The sequence below is a fragment of the Chiloscyllium plagiosum genome, unplaced genomic scaffold (genome assembly GCF_037043375.1).
Source record: "Chiloscyllium plagiosum isolate Xiang-an unplaced genomic scaffold, Cpla_swu_hap1 HiC_scaffold_4, whole genome shotgun sequence".
Lineage (NCBI taxonomy): Eukaryota > Metazoa > Chordata > Chondrichthyes > Orectolobiformes > Hemiscylliidae > Chiloscyllium > Chiloscyllium plagiosum.
The window spans coordinates 47,887,042-47,912,193 of NW_028270142.1; positions in this window are offsets into that span (position 1 = coordinate 47,887,042).

Below are 25,152 nucleotides of genomic sequence, written 5' to 3' on the forward strand. Positions count from 1 at the left end.
ATTTTAACTTCTCCCATATTCAGTTTCTTTCAATCTGAACCTCAGCTCCAACTTATATTCCTAAACAGTGAACTGCAGCGTCTTACTGCCTAGACTGACAGGTTAACCTAATTTACGAGTTTTCTGGAATCACATCAAGTAGAAATGCTAATTAGTTATCCTTGAAACCTCAAACCTCTTTTAGCTTGAAGCAAGTGAAAAGCTTAAAGCATGACTACTGACAAGTCAACATTCTCAATACCTTCTCAGAATAATAGTATAGAAAGCTATATAAATAAATTTGCTGATGTCACAAAGTTAGGCAGCATTGTAGACAGTGTAGGTGATAACATGCAATTACAAAGGGATATTGATAGATGAGATGAATGGGCAAAACCATGGCAGATGGAGTTCAATGCAAGTGTCAGGTTAACTACTGAGGACTGAAAAAAGATAGACGAGGGTATTTTCTAGATAATATAAATTTAAATACAATGCATGTCTAAAGAGACTTGGGGGTTCAAGTGCATAAATATTTAAAATGCAATGAACAGGTGTAAATAATAGCTGGAAATGTGTTGCTGGAAAAGCGCAGCAGGATAGGCAGCATCCAGGGAACAGGAGAATCGACGTTTCGGGCATAAGCCCTTCTTCAGGCTTATGCCCGAAACGTCGATTCTCCTGTTCCCTGGATGCTGCCTGACCTGCTGCGCTTTTCCAGCAACACATTTCCAGCTCTGATCTCCAGCATCTGCAGACCTCACTTTCTCCTCAAAGGTGTAGATAATAGTCAAATTGTATGGAGTGCTGGCCCTTAGATCTAGAAGACTCGAGTATAAGGACACTGAAGTTATGCATCAGCTACACAAAGTCCTAGTTAGGCCCCACTTGGTGTACTGTGAGCAGATCTGGGTAACACACCCTAGGAAAGATATATTGACCTTGGAGGGAGTATAATGTAGGTTTACAAGAATAATACTTGAAATTTAGGTGTTGAGTTATACATATTAAGTCTATTTTCTTAACAAATTAGAATACTAAGGAATGATCTGGTCAAAGTCTTTAAGATATTAATAGGTAAGGACAGGGTACATAAAAATGAACTATTTCCACTGGTTGGAGATTCCAGAACTAGGGATCATAGTTTAAAAATTCAAGTCAGGCCATTCAAGAGAGATGTTAGGAAGCACTTCAACATACAAAGGGTGGTAGAGGTTTGGAACTCTCTTCCACAAACAACTGCTGATGCTAAATCAGTTACTAGTTTTAAATATGAGATAGATTTCTTGAAGCAAAGGTATTAAGGGATCTGGGCCAGAGGTAGGTAAGTGTAGTTAGATCACAGAGAAGCCGTGATTTAATTGGATACTGGAACAGGCTTGAGGGGCTGAATGGCCTACTCGTCTTCCGATGTTCCCACTTGGGAGACTAGATACCTGACCACTGTAAATACTGATATATACTAGAGAAGTACCATTTTACTGTGATGTTGGAGAGCAGACTTTTTTCTGAATTACGAGGATTAGTAAAACCTAAACCAATCATTATCTGCTGATCCTGCATTACGTATAATGTTGCTTATCCTGTTTAAGAGAACACTTAAAGAGTAAGAGTGAAAGAAAATGATGCATTCAGCCTCTGTATTTATTAGAATAGAGCTCTGTGCCTATATATTAAACATTCATTACTTTCACCACCAATGTACAATAGCTGCATTGTGTAGCATCTACAAGATACATTGCAGCAACTCACTGAGGCTCCTTTGACAGCATCTTCCAAACAATTGACTTATACTATCTAGAAGAACAAGAGAGCAGGTGCACGAGAATACCATCACCTGCAAGTTCCTCTCCACGGCACTCATCATCCTGACTTGAAACTATATTGTTGTTCCTAACTGTCATTGGGTCAAAATCCCGAAACTCTCTTATGAACATCCTGAAAGTGTATCTACATGAACTGGACTGCAGTTACTTGAGAACATGTCTCTGCACCACCTCCTCAAGAGCAATTGGAAATGGACAATAAATGACATTCACATCTGTTGAACAAATAAAGTTCTTTTAAAAAAATACTGATTTCAGACATTTGACCAGCTACTGCAAAGAACTTCCTGTTTGGTCTTTATGACAACGAGAACCTAGACAGTGACCTATTAAAGAAAGAAAGAACTTGCAATTATATCGAGTCTTTCACAAGATAACAACATTCCAAAGCACTTTATAACAAATGCAACACTTTTCAAATATTGTAGCTGTTGTACTACAGGAACCTCAGCAGTCACTTTGTGCATAGTCAAATCATATATATGGCTGTGATTTAGTTAGTGTCAAATCCCACTCCAGGAATTCTAGCTAAAAAATCTGGGCCAATGCTGCAGAGCAGAGTAGCTGTGCTATTATACTTTTGATGAGAATTTAAGCAAAGATCCTGTTGCTCTCTTATGTAGTTATAAAAGGTTCTCTGCATTAGTTTGAAGAAGAGCTGGCTGAAGTTTATCCCTTATTCAACATCACTATAAACAAACTACACAGAAACTAGAAGGGCATGTAGGTTATTTAATTCATCAAGACTGGTCCCTCATTTAATATGATCACGGCTCACCTTTTATCTTATTGCCAGATTCCTGTTTTTTTCTTGAAACACCTTGATATCTTTAAAACTTAAGGCAAAATTATCTCTTTCCTGAATATATAGATTATCACTTTTCTGTTTTTGGGAGCTGGCTGTGCACAAATTCCTACATTGCAACAGTGACTGCACATTAAAAGTACCTGATTGCCTGTAAAGCAGGCTCTACTGTCCTGTAGCATGGAGGGTTTTGATATTCGTCCATGAATAATGATACACAGCATTACTTGGCTGAATGAATGAGTATCTTTCTTCTAATTTGTGTGCAACTGTATGCTTTAACAAACATTCATAATCATATTGTTGATTTCAGTGAATAGCATGTCCATTGCTTTATTTAATATATAACATAAGCAGGAACCTGAAAACATATAAAATGAGAAGTCAAGTAGTCCATTTGACACTTCCAACATACTCCGCCATTTAATATGATCATAGCTGATCGTCCTACTCAATACTCCTTCACACCATACCCTTTGATCCCTTTAGCCATAAGTTTCAGTCCTAAGCCATGACATATTCATGAAACAACATTAAACTAGATTCTTAGGACCAAGGTGCAGATTTATGAGATCCGTCCTCTTAGCACCTTGCTACTTGCTGTGAAACATGGACAACTTACAACTAACAAAGATTAACAGTTTACATCTTTACAATCCATGCTACTGTCTGGGCTTCTTTTGAAAGAACAAAATTAAGTGCCAGTCCTCTCAAAGTCGAATCCCCAAAGTGTGTTGGCTGTTACCAAGCTGCGGGGAATGCAGGCTTGATTCCCTGTAAAGTGTCATAGTGTCATAGAGTCATACAGATGAACAGCATGGAAACAGACCCTTCGGTCCAACTCATCCATTCCAACCAAGTATTCTAAATAGTGAAACTGGTGACATGTAGGACACTCAAAACTCTGCTTGAACGATCCTTACAAATATGACATGAAAACTGAAGTATTGGTTTTCACAGTTGGAGACACTCGCTGATGAGTTTAAAAATTGGAGATATCACCAATTGGAAAGAAAGATCCCTCCATCATGACTAGTGGCAACAAGCATCAAGACCAAAAGCACCAACCCCACTGGCAACTACCTCATATGTGGCACATGGGGGCAACGCCTGCCCCACCTGGATTGATTGCTTCAGCCATTGAACAAAAAGGCATAATATGAAGCTACACCATCCCAAGTGGACTGGATTGCCTACAAGTCTGATCCGCAGGGATCAGTTCTGGGTCCTCTGCTGTTCGTAACTTTTATTAATGACTTAGATGAGGGAGTCGAAGGGTGGGTCAGTAAATTTGCAGATGACACGAAGATTGGTGGAGTTGTGGATAGTGAGGAGGGCTCTTGTCGGCTGCAAAGGGACTTGGATATGATGCAGAGCTGGGCTGAGGAGTGGCAGATGGAGTTCAACCCTGCCAAGTGTGAGGTTGTCCATTTTAGAAAGACAAATAAGAATGCGGAATACAGGGTTAACGGTTGGATTCTTAGTGAGGTGGAGGAACAGAGGGATCTTGGGGTCTATGTTCATAGGTCTTTGAAAGTTGCCACTCAGGTGGATAGAGCTTGTAAGAAGGCCTATGGTGTATTAGCGTTCATTAGCAGAGGGATTGAATTCAAGAGTCGTGAAGTGATGTTGCAACTGTACAGGACTTTGGTTAGGCCACATTTGGAGTACTGTGTGCAGTTCTGGTCGCCTCACTTTAGGAAAGATGTGGAAGCTTTGGAGAGGGTGCAGAGAAGATTTACCAGGATGTTGCCTGGAATGGAGAATAGGTCGTACGAGGATAGGTTGAGAGTGCTAGGCCTTTTCTCATTGGAACGGCGAAGGATGAGGGGTGACTTGATAGAGGTTTATAAGATGATCAGAGGAATAGATAGAGTAGACAGTCAGAAACTTTTTCCCCGGGTACAACAGAGTGTTACAAGGGGACATAAATTTAAGGTGAAGGGTGGAAGGTATAGGGGTGGGTTCTAACCCAGAGAGTGGTGGGGGCATGGAATGCGCTGCCTGTGGGAGTGGTAGAGTCAGAATCTTTGGTGACCTTTAAGCGGCAATTGGATAGGTACATAGATGGGTGCTTAAGCTAGGACAAATGTTCGGCACAACATCGTGGGCCGAAGGGCCTGTTCTGTGCTGTATTGTTCTATGTTCTATGAGTCTGTTATCTTACACATAGGAGGATGCCAATTTCACCATTGTACTAAACATTTATAATTATATAGAATTTACAGGATAGAAACAAGCCATTCCATCTAAATGGTTTGTGGTAGTGTTAATGTTCCAAGTTAGTCTCCTCCCAATTTTTTTCATTTCACCAAGTCTTCAATTCTTTTCTTCCTCAAGTAACTTGCTGCCTCTTAAATTTCCAAACTATTATCATTTTTGTTTCTTCCATGTCTTCAATTTTAGTCATACAGGGTCATTTTAATTCAAGCTAATTTTGAAGATCTGATTTCAACTATTGCCAGACAGGCACTTTAACTAATTAAAGAACTACTTACCCAGTGACTATCTCGGTGTATGTGCTTGTTGCACTCCAAGTTTGGCTGAAACAGGAACTTTCATTTGTGATGCATTATTAATGCAAATAGAAATCTCACCTACTCATCATATAATGTGCTGCTTCAACAACAACTTGCATTTATATAGTAATGTGGATGTAATATGAAGTCCTGGAGGCTTCAAAGGATTGTTAACAAATAAGATTTGGCACTGAGTTACTACATGACCAGATATTAAGGTGATGTTAAGTAGAGGTTTGCTCACAGAGGTAGGTATTCAATGACAATTTTAAAGAAGATAGTTTTGATATGGTTTTGAGGTAAAACATCATTGCTAGTTTGATATGTTCTGAGTGTTCTCCATATGTTAGCCCTTGTAACATATGCAATGAAGATGTGTTCTTTTTGAGACAGACCTCATGAGGTTTATTTACAACGCTAACTATTTACACTGTTATAAGATTTTGGAGATATAAGTAGAATTGGATTTTAACAAGGCAGCTGTGTCATTTTGACGAGTTTCAAGGTGGATTCTGTCCATGGGATCAACCATGTTTTCTTGACCTATTATCTTAAACATACCTCATTACCTGTGCACCCAGATCCAATAATGGTATGGGTCAGAACGTTCATCTTTGAGTTGTGCAAGCTATATGAGTGTTTCTGCTCACAAAGTGACCTTGCAGGAAAGAAATGAAAGCTATAGATGTTCCTGAGCTCCAAAGAAAAATTTTAAATGGTTCAAGTGGTATGTGAGTTGGTCCAGGAGCCATTATGATGATGTGAGGCTGGCAGTTTGCCAATACTAACATACTTGGAGGGCAGCATAGTGGCTCAGTGGTTAGCACTGCTGCCTCACAGAGCCAGGGACCTGGGTTTGAATACAGCCTTAGGCGACTATCTGTGTGAAGTTTGCACATTCTCCCCCTGTGTGCATGGGTTTCCTCCCACAGTCCAAAGATGTGTAGGCTAGGTGAATTGGCCATGCTAAATTGCCCATAGTGTAGGTTATTAGTCAGGGGTAAATATAGGGTAGGGGATTGGGTCTGGGGGGGTTACTCTTCTGAGGATCGGTGAGGAATTGTTGGGGCAAAGTGCCTGTTTCCACGCTGTAGGAGTTCTAATTCTAATTCTAAAAAGGCAAGGAGGTTGGTAGCCAGGGAGCATGCAGGGATGTTATGGTGAAAGGGCAGCTGTGTGATGGCCAGGATAAACATTCAATAAGCTGCAGCCTCCAGGTACATCATGGGACTTTGTGTCACCTAGTTTCTTGGGAATGGAAGGAAGAATTGGAAAAAGCATATAAAAGAAGGTGAGTTGTGGCTTTAATGAGATGCAAACGCCTAGAAATAAGGCAAAATATATTAATGCCATTTAAAGATTGAGAAAATTATAGGAACTTTTCTTGGCTCTGAGATTCTAGTTTTTTAAAATTCTCTCCAAATTTTCACCTTTCTCGCCATTGCTCACATCACATCAGGGTGGAGAAAACTTCACCCAGATTCCCAATCAATCCAGTTTTCCCTCAGTAGTAGTGCGCTAAAGTTTTAACCTAGGAATTTATAATGAAGACTGTGGAGCGGGTATTGACCATGTAACTTTCTACCTTGGAAGGATGCAAAACGGACAATGTTCATACCACCAAATTAGCAGTGATTTGTTGAGTTGACCACAGGGAGGGAGGTGTGATCTTGTTCATATTAAAGCCTCAAAATAAGTGAATCAAAATGTGTGACAAAAAAGTAATAGAGGCAAATTGGTAACCAAAGGATACCAATTTAAGGCCATTGGCAAAACAGCCGGAGGGGAAGTCATTATTTTAACACACATTGAGTCATTTTGATCTGGAATATATACCTTGGAAGGATGATGGAAGCAGGTTCAATGATAACTTCCGAATGCAATTGAGTAAATACTTGGGATGGAAATATTTTCAGAGATATGTAGGAAGAGCAGATGATGGAAATAATTAGATTGCTCTTTTAAAGAACTAGCACAGCGTGATGGGCTAAATACCTTTGTCCTGTGTTTTGTACATCTTTGACCCTTAGCTCTTAAATTGACTTGCTCGAAAATTTCAGTGGATTTGATAGTATTCAGCAGAGGTCACAAGTGCAATTCTTGTATCTTCCACATAAGATTTTGAAATTATTTTATTTGAAATCAAAACCTGAGTTTTTATTAAAACATTTTTTCTTTTAAGTGATAATTTGTAATTATAATAATAGAAGTACCTGAAAAGGTTGGTATAATTTGACTTTGCTCACATGACTCAAACTGTTTCACAAATGTAACTTGTCCAATTAGCAGTTACTATTTAAAGAGAGATTCTATTAATTTCCCCCCTTCATGTTTCTTTGTGCCCACTCATGCCATGCTAATCTATCAACTGACAGAATGGGCAATTTTGCCATTTCTGTCTTTGCTGCAGCTAGACCAGCAATCCTATCACAGTTTTGAGGGCGGGCTGCACTGTCAAATATGCCAATTTTCAGAGGAGTTATTAAACTGAGCACTCGTCAATGCATTCAAGCAAACCTAAAAGACCCAATAACATTTTCTCAAATATAAGCAAGGGTGTTCTTCATGATGACCAATAAATATTCTTCAACTAACATCATTAAAAACTATGGTCTGCTTATTACCTCATTGTTGTGAGATTTTGCAGTTTGTAAATAGACTGCCACATTTTCTACATTAAAACAGTAAGTACACTTCAATTTGTACCGCATTGAAACTTCATCATGCCTTCACCAGCTCACATACCTGTGGGAACATTATCCTTTAATATTCTTCTGATTTTGTAATATTAGATTTAATTTTATGTTCAAAGTCATGGATCACTCCCAGTTCCAGGGGTTTTTTTTTAACCTGTTATCTGGAATAGTACCATCAGAACCTAATAACAATGATCAGAGCATGGGTAACCACATGATTGGGGTAAAGGATTAGATACTCTTCTGTTTGTCATCACAGACTCACCCAATGAGTCTACTGGGTTCGCCCTATTTGTATTAATTTACAGGCACTAAATGTGAAAGTCTCTGAAACTAATCAAGGAAACACTTTTAGAATAGAAGGATAGAGATTTAACAGGATGCTGCCAGGTATGGAAGGTTTGAGGTGGGAGGAGAAAGATTTAAATAAGACGTGAGGGGCAAATGTTTTACACAAAGGGTGGTTCACTTGTGGAATGAACTTCCTGAGGAAGTCATGGATATGGCTATAATTACAATATTTAAAGGGCATTTGGATAAGTACATGAATAGGAAAGGTTGGAGGGATATGGGTCAGGAAAAGGCAGGTGGGACTCATTTAGTTTGGGATTATGTTTGGCATGAACTGGTTGGATTGAAGGTCTTTTTCCATGTTGTATGACTCTATGGCTCCATGTTGGGCAATGCAGCAGAGGTCAGAGAGTGATTTATGTGAGCCTGTGAAGTGGCTGGAGTACACTTGAAGATCTGACAATGATGAAACGACAATGGACAAACATGCCATGGCCCCCACCTTTCAGCCAGGAGACTGTGTTAGACCACCTACCAACACAAGGTGAGCTATAAAGTTTGGTTCAGTAGCCTGTGCAGAGAAGCCAGGAAGCTCAGAGAAGAAAATGATTTAATTCAGATCTCAGATTTGAAAAGTGTGGCACTGGCAAAGCACAGCAGGACAGGCAGCATCCAAAGAGCAGGAGAATCGATGTTTCAGGCATAAGCCCTTCATCAGGAATGTGAGGGTCAGGGGAGAGGGCTGAGAGTTGAATAAGAGAGTGGGGGTGGGACTGGGGATAAGGAAGCTTGGAAGATGACAGGTAGATGCAGGTGGGGGGTGTTGGTGATAGGTCAGAGGGGAGCGTGGAGCAGATAGGTAGGAAGGAAGATAGACAGGTAGGACAGTTCAAGAGGGCAGTGCCGAGTTGGAGGATTTGATCTGGGTTGAGGTGGAGGGAGGGGAGATGAGGAAACTGGTGAAATCGATGTTGATGCTGTGTGGTTGTAGGGTCCCAAGGTGGAAGATGTGGTGTCCTCTACACTGGCCAACTCACGGAACAGTTCAGGGAACATCTCTGGGACACACGCACCAAAAAACCTCACCACCCTTTGGCTAACCACTCCGCCAATGACAGAAAAGTCCTGGGCGTCCTCCACTGTCAAATCCAAGCCACCCGAGGCCTGAAGGAAGAATGCCTCATCTTCTGCTTTGGGACCCTCCGACAACATGGAATCAACATCGGCTTCACCAGCTTCCTCATGTCCTCTTCCCTCACTTCATCCAGGATTCAACCCTCCAACTTGGCACTGAGGACTGATTAGCAAGGTTAGATCTCATGGAATACAGGGAGAACTAGCCATTTGGATACAGAACTGGCTCAAAGGTAGAAGACAGAGGGTGGTGGTGGAGGACTGTGACCAGTGGAGTGCCACAAGGATCGGTGCTGGGTCCTCTACTTTTTGTCATTTACATAAATGATTTGGATGTGAGCGTAAGAGGTATAATTAGTAAGACACCAAAATTGGACCTGTAGTGGACAGTGAAGAAAGTTACCTCAGAGTACAATGGGATCTTGATTTGGATGCGAGCATAAGAGGTACAGTTGTAAGTTTGCAGATGACAGCAAAATTGGATGTGTAGTGGACACCGAAGAGGGTTACCTCAGATTACAACAGGATCTTGATCAGATGTGCCAATGGCTGAGAAGTCGCAGATGGAGTTTAATTCAGATAAATGCGAGGTGCTGCATTTTGGGAAAGCAAATCTTAGCAAGACGTATACACTTAATGGTAAGGTTCTAGGGAGTGTTGCTGAACAAAGAGACCTTGGAGTGCAAGTTCATAGCTTCTTGAAAGTGGAGTCGCAGATGAGGAACCTTGTCGAACATCTTACTGAAATCTATGTAGATCACATCTACCACTCTGCCCTCCTCAATCCTCTTTGTTACTTCCTCAAAAAGTTAAATCAAGTTTGTGAGGCATGATTTCCCACGCACAAAGCCATGTTGACTATCCCTAATCAGTCCTTGCCTTTCCAAATACATGTACATCCTATCCCCCAGGATTCCCTCCAACAACTTGCCCACCACTGACGTCAGGCTCACCGGTCTATAGTTCCCTGGCTTGTCCTTACCACCCTTCTTAAACAGTGGCACCACATTAGCCAACCTCCAGTCTTCCGGCACCTCACCTGTGACTATCGATGATATAAATATCTCAGCAAGCTGTCCAGCAATCACTTCCCTAGCTTCTTACAGAGGTCTAGGGTACACCTGATCAGGTCCTGGGGATTTATCTACCTTTACCTGTTTCAAGATATCCAGCACTTCCTCCTCTGTAATCTGGACATTTTGCAAGGTGTCACCATCTATTTCCCTACAGTCTATATCTTTCATATCCTTTTCCACAGTAAATACTGATGCAAAATACTCATTTAGTATCTCCCCCATTTTCTGTATCTCCACATAAATGCCACCTTGCTGATCTTTGAGGGGCCCTATTCTCTCCCTAGTTACCCATTTGTTCTTTATGTATTCGTAAAATATCGTTGGATTCTCCTTAATCCTATTTGGCAAAGCTATCTCATGTCCCATTTTTGCCCTCCTGATTTCCCTCTTAAGTATACCCCTACTTCCTTTATACTCTTCTAAGGATTCATGCAATCTATCCTGGCTATGCCTTACATATGCTTCCTTCTTTTTCTTAACCAAACCCTCAATTTCTTTAGTCATCCAGCATTCCCTATACCTACCAGCCTTTCCTTTCACTCTAACAGGAATATACTTTCTCTGGATTCTCATCTCATTTCTGAAGTCTTCCCATTTTCCAGCCGTCCCTTTACCTGCAAACATCTACCCCCAATCAGCTTTCGAAAGTTCTTGCCTAATACCGTCAAAATTGGCCTTTCTCCAATTTAGAACTTCAACTTTTAGATCTGGTCTATCCTTTTCCATCATTATTTTAAATCTAATAGAATTATGGTCGCTGGCCCCAAAGTGCTCCCTCACTGACACCTCAGTCATCTGCCCTGCCTTATATCCCAAGAGTGGGTCAAGTTTTGCACCTTCATCCACATACTGAATCAGAAAATTGTCTTGTACACACTTAACAAATTCCTCTCCATCGAACCCTCAACACTACGGCAGTCGCAGTTTGTGTTTGGGAAGTTAAAATCCCCTATCATAACCACCCTATTATTCTTACAGATAGCTATGATCTCCTTACAAGTTTGTTTCTCAATTTCTCTCTGACTATTCGAGGGTGTATAATACAATCCCAATAAGGTGATCATCCTTTCTTATTTCTCAGTTCCACCCAAATAATGTCTCTGGATGTATTTCCGGGAATATCCTCCCTCAGCACAGCTGTAATGCTATCCCTTATCAAAAATGCCACTCCCCCTCCTCTCTTGCCTCCCTTTCTATCCTTCCTGTAGCATTTACATTTCCTTTGCAAAATGAAAATCTTTGCATTTTTCCACATTATCCTCCATTTGCCAATTTTATATCCACTTACTTAAACTATCAATATTTCTCTGTAAACTGTTATACCCCTCTCACAGCCTGCCTTTTCACCTATTTTTGTGTCATCTGCAAATGTGGCGACAGTGCATTCATTTTCTTCTTCCAAGTCATTTACATGTACAGTATTGTAAACAGTTACAGTCCCAGCAACTGGTCACTGGTCACAGTCACCAACCTGAAAAAGAACCCCTTATCCCCACTCACTGTTTTCTGCCCATGAGCCAATTCTCTATCCATGCCAATATATTACCTCCAACAACCGTGGGCTCTTATCTTTTGACTTAACCTTTGATGAGGTTACTTGTTGAACACCTTCTGGAAGTCTAAACACAACACAAATACTGGTCCCCCTCTATTCACTTTGGATGAGACTTGCTCGAAAAACTCTAATAAATTAGTAAGAGAAAATTTCCCTTTCATGAAGCCATGCTGATTGGTTTATGATTTTCCAAATGTTCTGCTATTACTTTCTTGATAATTGATTCCTATATGTTTCCAATAATAGATGTTAGGCAAATGGGTCTCCCTCCCATATTGAATAAGGGTGTCACATTAACAGTTTTCCTGGTCCTTCGCCTAAATCCAATGATTTTCGGAAAATTACAACCAATGCAACCACTATTCCTGTAGCTACCTCTTTTAGGTTCCTAGATGCAAACCATAGGTCCAGGAGACTTATCTGCCTTTAGACCTATTAGTTTGGCTAATACTTCTCATTTAATAATGGTGCTAGTGCTTAATTGCTCCACCATATTCTTTAGTATTAATGGGAGGCTTGAAGTATTTTCCACTGTAAAGACTGATGCGAAATATCTGCTCAACTCTTCTGACATTTCCCGGTTCCCCAAAACTGTCTTCCTAGATACATTTTCTAAGGGACCTACACTCATTTTGATCTCTCACTTCCTTCTTAAAGACTTAAAGAAGCTCCTCTTGGCAGTTTACTAAGCTTACCCTCTTGGTTTATTTTCTCTGCCTTTATTACCTTTTTCATCTGCCTTTACTGGATTCTGAATTTATTCCAGCCTTTGAAGCTTTCACTGTCTTTGGCCTCCTTATTTGCTTTTTCTTTCAAACAGTTGGGGTAGAGATGAGGAATGATAACCAAAAGAGGTCACTTATGGGAGTTGAATACAGGGCTCCCTATAGTAATGGAAATGTGTTGCTGGAAAAGCGCAGCAGGTCAGGCAGCATCTAGGGAACAGGAGAATCGACGTTTCGGGCATTAGCGCTTCTTCAGGAAGGCACTTTCTCCTCCCTATAGTAATCACATGGTAGGACAGGGTATCAAGGTAGAAATATTGGGAGCTGTCAAAAGGGGAGAGCAATTATCATGAAAGTTGGCAACCTACATATAGAATGGAATATTAAATAGCACTAAGTAGTCTAGAAGAATTAATTCATAGAATCCCTACAGTGTGGAAGAAGGCCATTGTAGCCCACCAAATCCACACCAGCCCTCAGAACAGCATCCTACCCAGAACCAACCCCTACCCTGACCCTGTAACTCTGCATTTTCCATGGCCAATTCACCAAGCCTCCAATCCCCTGGACACTATGGGCAACTTAGCACAACTAATCAGTCGAACCTGCGCATCTTTAGACTCTGGGTGGAAACCAGAGCACCCAGATAAAACACACGCACACAGACAGCTGCCCAGGGGTGGAATTAAACCCAAGTCCCTGCCATTGTGAGGTGGTAGTGCTAACCACTGAACCACTTTGTTGTCCTCGAATATTTTCAGGATAATTTCTTAGACCAGCATGTCCTGGCAGCAATCAGAAAGCAGACCTGTCTTTGACCAATGAGATAGTATTAATTATTAACCTTATGATTAAAATGCCCCTGGGTAGCAGTGAGTTTGATTGAATTTTGCATACTGTTTAAGGAAGAGAAGTGTGGGTCCAAGTCCACTTCTTTTTGTCTGAGTAGATCTTTCATCACAATCAAGTGAGGAATTAATCCTGATCCAATGACGGGTGTGTAGGAAACCATGCCAGATGTAATGAAAGGTGAGGTGTCAACCTGATGAAGCTACAATGCAGGAGTACTTCTGGGCATATACAGCACAAGCAGCAAGTGAAAGACAATATTTTGATTCCACACTCAACAGATCAGGTCTAAATCTTCGAGGAGAAAGTGAGGTCTGCAGATGCTGGAGATCAAAGTTGAAACTTTATTGCTGGAACAGCACAGCAGGTCAGGCAGCATCCAGGGAACAGGAGATTCGACGTTTCGGGCACAGGCCCTTCTTCAGGAATGAGCAGAGAGTGTTCAGCAGGAGAAGATAAAAGGTAGGGAGGAGGGACTTGGAGGAGGGGCGTTGGAAATGTGATAGGTGGAAAGAGGTCAAGGTGAGGGTGATAGGTCGGAGTAGGATGGAGGCGGAGAGGTCAAGAAGAAGACTGCAGGTCAGGAAGGCGGTGCCGGGCTGGAGGGATCCGGCTGAGACAAGGTGGGGGGAGGGGGGATGAAGAAACTGGTGAAGTCCAAGTTCATCCCCTGCGGTTGGAGGGTTCCCAGTCGGAAGATAAGACGCTCCTCCTCCGACCGTCGGGTTGTTGTGGTTTGGCGGTGGATGAGTCCAATGACCTGCATATCCTCGGTGGAGTGGGAGGGGGAGTTGAAATGCTGTGCTACAGGTTGGTTGGGTTGGTTCGTCCGGGTGGCCCAGAGGTGCTCTCTGAATCGCTCCGCAAGTAGGCGGCCTGTCTCCCCAATATAGAGGAGGCCACACCGGCTGCAGCGGATGCAGTAGATGATGTGGGTGGAGGTGCAGGTGAATCTGTGGCGGATATGGAAGTTTCCTTTGGGGCCTTGGAGAGAAGTGAGGGGGGAGGTGTGGGCGCAAGTGTTGCACCTCCTGCGGTTGCAAGGGAAGGTGCCGGGAGTGGAGGTTGGGTCGGTGGGGGGTGTGGATCTGACAAGGGAGTCGCGGAGGGAGTGGTCTCTACGGAAAGCTGATAGGGGAGGGGAGGGAAATATATCCTTGGTGCTGGGGTCTGTTTGGAGGTGGCGGAAGTGACGGCGGATGATGCGCTGTACATGGAGATTGGTGGGGTGGTAGGTGAGGACCAGTGGGGTTCTGTCCTGGTGGCGGTTGGAAGGGCGGGGCTCAAGGGCGGAGGAGCGGGAAGTGGAGGAGATGCGGTGGAGGGCACCGTCGACCACGTCGGGGGGGAAGCCCTGCTACATCCAGTAGTGAATGGTCAAGGGCAATTAAATAACTCACTCGAGGAGGAGATATCTGCACAAATAGTCCCATTCTCAGTAATAGTGGATCTCAGCAGATCAGTGCAAGAGATAAGGCTAAAGCATATGCAAATATCTTCAGCCAGAATGACAGGAGGATAATACATTTTGGCATCTTCAAGAGCTCCTCAGAATCAGAGATGCCAGTCTTCAGCCAACTCAATTCACTGCATGTGATATTAAGAAATAGCTAGAGACATTGGATACTGCAAAGGTGATGGGCTCTGACAACATTCCAGAAATAGTATTGAAACCTTGTGCTCCACAACTTGCTGCACTCTTTAGCCAAGCTGTTCCAGTACAGTTACAACATTGGCTTCCAGCTGATAATTTGTACAATTATCAAGGTATGTCCAAATCCAGCCTGGCCAATTATTACTTCATCATTCTACTCTCGGTCATCAGTAAGTTGGTGGAGTGTGTCAACAACAATATTATCAAACAACATATGTTTAGCAATAACCTGCTGCCTGATACTTAGTTTGTGTTCCATCAGGGCTTCTCAGCCCTTAACCTCATTATAGCCTTTGGTCAAACATTGTCAGGCAAGTTGAATTCCAAAGCTTAGATAAGAGGGACATTAAGGCTGTATTTTACTGAGTGTGGAATCAAGGAGCTCTAGCAAATCCAGAGTCAATTGGAATCAGAGGAAAGTCCTCCGCTGGTTGGATTCATACCTGACACATGGAAAGATGGCTGTGGTTGTCAGATGCCCATCATCTCAGCTCCAGGACTTTTCTGCAGGCATTCTTTTGGGTATGTCTTATGTCAAGTCATCTTCAGCTGTTTCATCAATGGCCTTCCTTTCATCTTAATGTCAGAAGTGGGGATGTTCACCAATAATTGCACAATGTTCAAAATGATTCAAGACTCCACAGATATTAAAGCGGCCCATGTCCAAACACAGTGAGACCTGGACAATACCTGGACAAGTGGCATGTAACATATGCACCACACAATTACCAGGAAATAAATATCTTCAACAAGGGAGAATCTACCCATCACCCCTTGATACTCAATGGCCTTAGCACTGCCTCAGATGTATGCAGAGAATATACATATTGACAGTCAGCTTCCCACTATTAACATCCTAAGGGTTACCATTGACCAGAACATGAACTGGATTAGCCTGTGGCTACAAGATCAGATCAGAAACTAGGAATCTTGTGACAAGTAACATACCTCCTGACTCCCCAAAGCCTGTCCACCATCTAGAGAGACTTTGTACACCCCAGTCCAAAACCAGCATCTCCAAATCACATCTAGGGGGTGAGAGAGAGAAAGAGAGAGAGAGAGATTAGCTTTTTATTTGTCATTTCTATGATATACAACTGATACAGTAAAAACGAGACAGTGTTCCTCCAGGACCAAGGGTGCTACATGGACAGTACAAACTACACACTCGTACACGGCATAAAGTGCGTAGGATGTGCAAAACATGCAAGTTACAGTGTAACAGAAGAATGATAAATGATATACATTTTTCTAGCAGTAATTCAAAGTCGTGCAAATAATTTCAGATGGAAATGAGTCCAATTATACTGTGTTAATGAGCCTGATGGTTTGGGGAAAGAAACTGTTGCACAATCTAGCCATGAGAGACCTTATGCTCCACTATCTTCTGCCAGATGGCAGGAGGGAGAAGAGTTTGAGTGAGGGGTGTGTGGGGTCTTCCACAATGCTCTTAGCCTTTTGGATGCAGTGTGTGGTGTAAATGTCTGTAATGAAGTGAAGAGAGACCCCAATGAGCTTCTCAGCTGTCCTCATTATCCCAAACCAGGCAGTGATGCAGCAGCTCAGGGTACTCTCAATGAACCCTCTGTAGAATGTGGTGAGGATGGGGGTGGGAAGTGGGCTTTCCTCAGCCTGCAAAGAGAGCATTCTGCCAGGGATCTGATCTGGTCCAGCAGCCTTCCGTGGGTTGACTCTGCGTAGGGTTTTCCTCACGTCAACCATGGTAAGACACAGCACCTGGTCTTTGGGAGGGGTGGAGGTGGACTTCCTCGCTGCCATGTTATTTCATGCCTCAAACCATGCATAAAAGTTGTTCAACTCATCCTGGAGGGAGGCATCATCAGCACAAGCAGGCGATGCTGTTCTGTGGTTGGTGATAGCCTGGATGCCCTTCCACATGCTCTGCGTATCTCCGCTGTCCTGAAAGTGGCTGTGTATTCTCTGTGCATGTGCATGCTTTGCCTCTTTGATGGCCTGGGTCAGGTTGGCCCTCGCTGCTGTTGGGGCCACCTTGTCATCTGCTCTGAAGGTGGAATCATGGGTGTTCAGCAGTGCATGCACCTTTGTGGTCATTCACGGCTTCTGGTTGGGGCGAGAAGTGATGGTTTAGGACACAGTGATGTCATCAATACACTTGCTGATGTACCAAATCATCAATGCCGTGTATTCCTCTAAGTTGATGGAATCGCTGTCAGTTGCAGCCTCCCTGAACACATGCCAGTCAGTGTGCTCAAAACAGTCTTGAAGATCAGAAATGGCTCCTGGCGGCCAGGTTTTCATCTGCTTCTGAACCGATTTGACACATCTGATGAGGTACAGTTAGTAAGTTTGCAGATGACACCAAAATTGGAGGTGTAGTAGACAGCGAAGAAGGTTACCTCAGATTACAACAGGATCTGGACCAGATGGGTCAATGGGCTGAGAAGTGGCAGATGGAGTTTAATTCAGATAAATGCGAGGTGCTGCATTTTGGGAAAGCAAATCTTGGCAGGATTTATACACTTAATGGTAAGGTCCTAGGGAGTGTTGCTGAACAAAGAGACCATGGAGTGCAGGTTCATAGCTCCTTGAAAGTGGAGTTGCAGGTAGATACGACAGTGAAGAAGGCGTTTGGTATGCTTTCCTTTATTGGTCAGAGTACTGAGTACAGGAGTTGGGAGGTCATGTTACAACTGTACAGGACATTGGTTAGGCCACTGTTGGAATATTGCGTGCAATTCTGGTCTCCTTCCTATCGGAAAGATGTTGTGAAACTTGAAAGGGTTCAGAAAAGATTTACAAGGATGTTGCCAGGTTTGGAGGATCTGAGCTACAGGGAGAGGCTGAACAGGCTGGGGCTGTTTTCCCTGGAGCGTCGGAGGCTGAGGGGTGACCTTATAGAGGTTTACAAAATTATGAGGAGCATGGATAGGATAAATAGACAAAGTCTTTTCCTTGGGGTAAGGGAGTCCAGAACTTGAGGGCATAGGTTTAGAGTGAGAGGGGAAAAATATAAAAGAGACCTAAGGGGCAACTTTTTCACCCAGAGGGTGGTACGTGTGTGGAATGAGCTGCCAGAGGATGTGGTGGAGGCTGTTACAATTGCAACATTTAAGAGGCATTTGAATGGGTATATGAATAGGAAGGGTTTGGAAGGATATGGGCTGGTGGGACTAGACTGGGTTGGGATATCTGGTCGGCATGGATGGGTCGGACCGAAGGGTCTGTTTCCAAGCTGTACATCTCTATGACTCTATGAGTCTAAGTGCTGTCAGACCTGTTGAGTTTCTCCAGCACTTTCTATTGTCATTTCAGATTTTCATCATCAACAGTATTTTGCTTTCTTAAGAGCATCAATGTGAACTTCCATACAGAAAAATTTCAGACTTCCAAAATAGCCCCCAATAAGTAGTAGTTCCACAATGTAAGAAGCTAAGAAGTATTATTGCAATAATTAGCGAGGCTGAAGTCCAAACCAAATCATGCCAATATTCAATGTTCCACTATTGGTGATTTACATAAATGGCACATAGAAGCTGCAATGGCTTCTCATCAGCAAGCCTTGGAAACACATAAAAGTTTATTTTTCAGTCAACAACTACAGGATTTGACTGTAGAGCTTTGAGAGGTACAGAATACATTGGATAAGCTTAAAGTCGAGTCTTAAAAAGAGCTTGAACAGATGAAAGCTAAGCAAGGATTTTAAATTATTTTTAAAAATTTATTGATTTGAGGGATGTGAGCATCACTGGCTGGCCAGCATTTATTGTCTGTCCTCAGTGGCCCTTGAGAAGGTGGTGGTGAGCTGCATTCTTGAGCTGCTGCAGTTCACTTGCTGTGAGTTGACTCACAATGCCATTGGGCGGTGGGGGGATGGGGCTGGTGTTCCAGGATTTTGACTCAGCGACAGTGAAGGAATGGTGATTTGGTACCAAGTCAGTGAGTGGCTTGGAGGGTAACTTGAAGGTGATGGTGTTCCTGCACATCTGCTGCCCTTGTCCTTCTAGGTGGAAGTGGTCATGGGTTTGGCAGGTGCTGTCTGAGGATCTTTGGCGAATTTCTGCAGTGCATCTTGCAGAGAGTACACACTGCTGCTACTGAGTGTCGGTGGTGAAGGGAGTGAATGCTTGTGGATGTAGTTCCAATCAAGTGGGCTGCTTTATCCTGTATGCGTTAGAACAGGACCAACTGTCTCAAAGTGATTACTTTCCTGGAAGTCCACTTATTAGATGTCAGAAATACTTTCAAGATTTAGATATTTTAAAAAATTGCAGATTTTCAGAAGTCCTGAAACTAACTGCCAGTATGTATATCTCTGCATACATCTGAGGCATTAGACATAAAACTGTCTACCATCTAAGGTAGATGCAAAAGACCCCACTGTACATTTGGGTAAAGTGAAGATCTCCCCAGTGTCTTGCCCAATTTGTCAATCGATGTCACAAAACAGTATCATTATCACTGGTCATTATCCCACAGCTGTTTGTGACATCCTACTGCATGCTGATGGACTGCTGTTTCCTCTGAAAAACAACAATAATTACTGTTCAAAAATACTTAATTATCTGCAATGTATTTTGGGACATACTAAGTTTGTGAAAGGTGCTACAGAAATGCAAGATTTCTTCTTTAAATTAGTTCTACAAAATACAGTCCGGGCATTTATTAAAATCTTAGTTAAGGAAGACATCTTCGAAAACAAGATGGGCAGAGCATTATAGGACTCTGAATCACATGGGTTATGGTGAGAAATCTGGGAGAATTTGAACAAGACTTACCTCAATGTCAGGAGCAACTAGTTGTATTTACCAACGTCAAGTTGAGATTTCCTCTGGGACTGTTAAGATGCCCCTTAGGTCTCTTTTATATCTTTTCTCCCTCACCCTAAACCTATGCCCTCTAGTGCTGGACTCCCCAACCCAGGGAAAAGACTTTAACTATTTATCCTATCCATACCCCACATGATTTTATAAACTTGATAAGGTCACCTCTCAGCCTCTAATTCTCCAGGAAAACAGCCCATCTTTTTCAACCTCTCCCTAAAGCTCAAATCCTCCAACCCTGACAACATCCTTGTAAATCTTTTCTGAACCCTTTCAAGTTTCACAACATCCTTCCATTGGAAGGAGATCAGAATTGCATGCAATATTCCAATAGTGGCCAAACCAATGTCCTGTACAGCTGCAACATGATCTCCCAACTCCTGTACTCAATAAAGGAAAGCATACCAATCACCTTCTTCACGATCCTGTCCACCTACTACTCTACTTTCAAGGAGCTAAGAACCTGCACTCCAAGGTCCCTTTGTTCAGCAACACTCCCTAGGACCTTACCATTAAGTGTATAAGTCCTGCTAAGATTTGCTTTCCCAAAATGCAGCACCTCGCATTTATCTAAGTTAAACTCCACTTCTCAGTCCATTGGCCCATCTGATCCCCTTGTACTCTGAGGTAACTTTCTTCACTGTCCACTACACCTCCAATTTTGGTGTCATCTGCAAACTTACTAATTATACCTCTTACGCTCACATCCAAATCATTTATGTAAATAACAAAACATAGTGGACCCAGCACTGATCCTTGTGGCACTCACTGATCATAGGCTTCCAGTCTGAAAAGCAACCCTCCACCACCACCCTCTGTCTTCTACCTTCGAGACAGTTCTAGAACATAGAACAATACAGCGCAGAACAGGCCCTTCAGCCCTCAATGTAGCCCTGACCTGTGAACTATTCCCAGCTCGTCCCCCTACACTATCCCATCATCATCCATGTGCTTATCAAAGGATTTTTTAAATCTCCCTAATGTGGCTGAGTTAACTACATTGACAGGTAAGGCATTCCATGCCCTTACCACTCTCTGAGTAAAGAACCTGCCTCTGACATCTGTCTTAAATCTATCACCCCTCAATTTGTAGTTATGGCCTCTCGTGCAAGTTGACGTCATCATCCTAGGAAAAAGACTTTCACTGTCTACCCTATCTAATGCTCTGACCATCTTGTTTTTTTTAGATTAGATTAGATTACATTACAGTGTGGAAACAGGCCCTTCGGCCCAACGAGTCCACACCGACCCGCCGAAGCGCAGCCCACCCATACCCCTGCATTTACTCCTTACCTAAGGCTACGGACAATTTAGCATGGCCAATTCACCTGACCTGCACATCTTTGGACTGTGGGAGGAAACCGTAGCACCCGGAGGAAACCCACGCAGACACGGGGAGAACGTGCAAACTCCACACAGTAAGTCGCCTATCAAATCCCCTCTTAGCCTTCTTCTTTCCAATGAGAACAGACCCAAGTCTCTCAGCCTTTCCTCATAAGAACTTCCCTCCAGACCAGGCAACATCCTGGTAAATCTCCTCTGCATCTTTTCCAAAGCTTCCACATCCTTCCCGAAATATGGCAACCAGAACTGTACACAATATTCCAAGTGTGGCCGCACCAGTGTTTTGTATCGTTGCAGCATGATATTGCGGCTCTGGAACTCAATCCCTCTACCAATGAAACCTAACACACTGTATGCCTTCTGAACAGTACTATCCACCTGGGTGGCAACTTTCAGGGATCTATGTACATGGATTCCAAGATCCCTCTGCACATCCACACTACCAAGAATCTTTCCATTCACCCAGTACTCTGCCTCCCTGTTATTCTTCCCAAAGTGCATCACTTCACTTTAAGTTGCATTGAACTCCATTTGCCACCTCTCAACCCAATTCTGCACTTTATCCAAGTCACCCTGCAACCTGTAACATTCTTCCAAACTGTCCACTACTCCAGCAACTTTAGTGTCATCTGCAAATTTACTAATTCATTCACCTATGCCTGCGTCTAAGTCATTTATAAACATGACAAACAGCAGTGTCCCAAAACAGATCCCTGTGGCACACCACTAGTAACCGGACCCCAGGCTGAATATTTTCCATCAACCACCACTCGCTGCCTTCTTTCAGAAAGCCACTTTCTAATCCAAACAGCTAAATCACCCTCAATCCCATGCCTCTGCATTTTCTCCAACAGCCTACCATGTGGAACCTTATCAAAGACTTTACTGAAGTCCATGTACACCATGTCAACTGCCCTACCCTCATCCACATGCTTGGTCACCTTCTCAAAACCCTCAATTAGATTTGTGAGACATGACCTGCTCTTAACAAAACCTGTATGCTTAATGACTAGTTCTCTCTGTATTCCATGAGATCTAACCTTGCTAACCAGGCTCCCATGGGGAACCTTGTCAAACACCTTACTAAAGTCCATATAGATCATGTCTACCACTCTGCCATCATTCATCCTCTTTGTTACTTCTTTGAAAAACTCAGTCAAGTTTGTGAGACATGATTTCCCATGCACAAAGCCATGTTGACTATCCCTAATCAGTCCTTGCTTTTCCAAATACATGTACATCCTGTCCCTCAGGATTCCCTCCAACAAATTGCCCACCACTGACATCAAGCTCACCGGTCTATAGTTCCCTGGCTTGTCCTTACCACTTTTCTTGGCACCATGCTAGCCAACCTCTAGTCTTCCGGCACCTCTCCTGCAACTATCGATGACACAAATATCTCAGCAAGAGGCCCAGCAATCACTTCTCTAGCTTCCCACAGGGATCTAGGATACACCTGATCAGGTCCTGGGGATTTATCCACTTTTATATGTTTCAAGACAGACAGGACTTCCTCCTCTGTAATATGGACATTTTACTATATGTCACCATCTATTTAGGTACATTCTATATCTTCCATGTCCTTTTAAACAGTAAACACTGATGCAAAATACTTGTTTCGTTTCTCCCCCATCTCCTGCGGCTCCACACAAAGGCCGCCTTGCTGATCTTTGAGGGGCCTTATTGTCTCCTTAGTTACCCTTTTATCATTAATGTATTTGTAATGACCCTTTGGATTCTCCTTAACTCTATTTCCCAAAGCTATCTCATGTCCCCTTTTTTCCCTCCTGATTTCCTTCTTAAGTATACTCCTACTGCCTTTATACTCTTTTAAGGATTCCCTTGATCTATCCTGTCTATACCTTACATATGCTTCCTTTTTTTTCTTTAGTCATCCAGCATTCCCGACACCTACCAGCCTTTCCTTTCACTCTAACAGGAATATACTGTCTCTGGATTCTCATTATCTCATTTCTGAAGGCTTCCCATTTTCCAGCAGTCCCTTTACCTACGAACATCTGCCCTCAATCAGCTTTTGAAAGTTCTTGCCTAATACCACCAAAATTAGCCTTCCTCCAATTTAGAAATTCAACTTTTAGATCTGGTCTATCCTTTTCCATCACTATTTTAAAACTAATACACTTGTGGTCACTGGCCCCAAAGTGCTCCCCCACTGATACCTCAGTCACTTGCCCTGCCTTATTTCCCTAGAGTGGGTCAAGTTTTACACCTCCTCTAGTAGGTACATCTACATATTGAATCAGAAAATTTTCTTGTGCACACTTAAATTCCTCTTCATCTAAATCCTTATCACTATGGTAGTCCCAGTCAATGTTTGGAAAGTTAACATCCCCGACCATAACCACCCTATCATTCTTACAGTTAACGGAAAACTCCTTACAAAGTTGTTTCTCAATTTCCCGCTGACTATTAGAGGGTCTATAATAAAATCCCAATAAAGTGATCATCCCTTTCTTATTTCTCAGTTCAACCCAAATAACTTTCCTGGGTGTATTTCCGGGAATATCCTCCCTCAGTACAGTTGTAATGCTATCCCTTATCAAAAACACCACTCCCCCTCCTCTCTTGCCTCCCTTTCTGTCCTTCTTGTAGCATTTGTATCCTGGAACATTAAGCTGCCAGTCCTGTCCATCGCTGAGCCACATTTCTGTAATTGCTATGATATCCCAGTCCCATGTTCTTAACCATGTCTTGAGTTCATCTGCCTTCCGTGTTAGGCTCTCGCATTGAAATAATGCAGTTTAATTTATCAGTCCTACTGTGTTCTCTGCTTTGTCCCTGCCTGCCCTGACTGTTTGACTCACTTCTTTTCTCAACTGTACCAGTCTCAGATTGATCTCTTTCCTCACTATCTCTCTGGGTCCCAGCCCCCGACCTTACTAGTTTAAATCCTCCAGAGCAGATCTAGCAAATCTCCCTGCCAATATATTAGACCCCTTCCAATTCAGGTGCAATTGTCCTTCTTGTACAGGTCACTTCTATCCCAGAAGAGATTCCAATGATCCAAAAATGTTAATCCCTTCTCCCATGCACCAGCTCCTCAGTCATGCATATCCCAGGATATGATGGCAGTAGCAAATACTTCCAGGTATGGTCATTAGGCGAATGAAGCTAGCATATGACAAGACGGATGTCATAGTGTCATAGTAGGTGGTCAATGGGGTGGGGTTCAGGACAATAACATAAGAAACTCACTAAACCTGGTGGAGCGAAAATGTATGAAAACGTTAAGGGTCAGCCCAGGTTTCTAATTCCTGGGCATAATTTTTAAGGCTGTAAATTTATAAATTTGTGTAACTTAGCTGACTATTAACCTTGCTTATTAGCAGGAGAGATTACAATTTTGTGAAGAGTCTTGTTTTGTATTGCTGAATAAAGCCACGTATTGTTGAAGATTTTTGTTTTGTACTGATCAGGACTATTCACAACAAATATCAGCGTAAACAGAAAACAATCTTTTTATACTTTACAACAAAGACTGCTGAGTTTTTTTTCAGCATTACCCTACCGAATAAAATGTTTGAGATAAAAATATGTACACACTGGTTAAACAGTATGCTGAAAATAATACCCTGTAGAATTTCAAGTTCAATAAAACTGGCAGCCGGCAGTGGGAATTAAAGGACAGTTTAATGATTAAAATTGCCAATTAACATACTGTTCATTAGATTTGTAATTTCTGTTTTGAATTGAATTTTCTGTCAATGACTTTTTTGATGATGACTCACAAAGTTTCATTTTAGTACACAATTTTTTTAAACTTATAGAAGTCACTTTTTCAAGGTCATTGACGATGTCCAGTTTACTTTGGTAAATATTTACCATTGTTACAACATTTGCAATCAGTACAATTGGCTTTTGTTTTGAAAAGTGGAG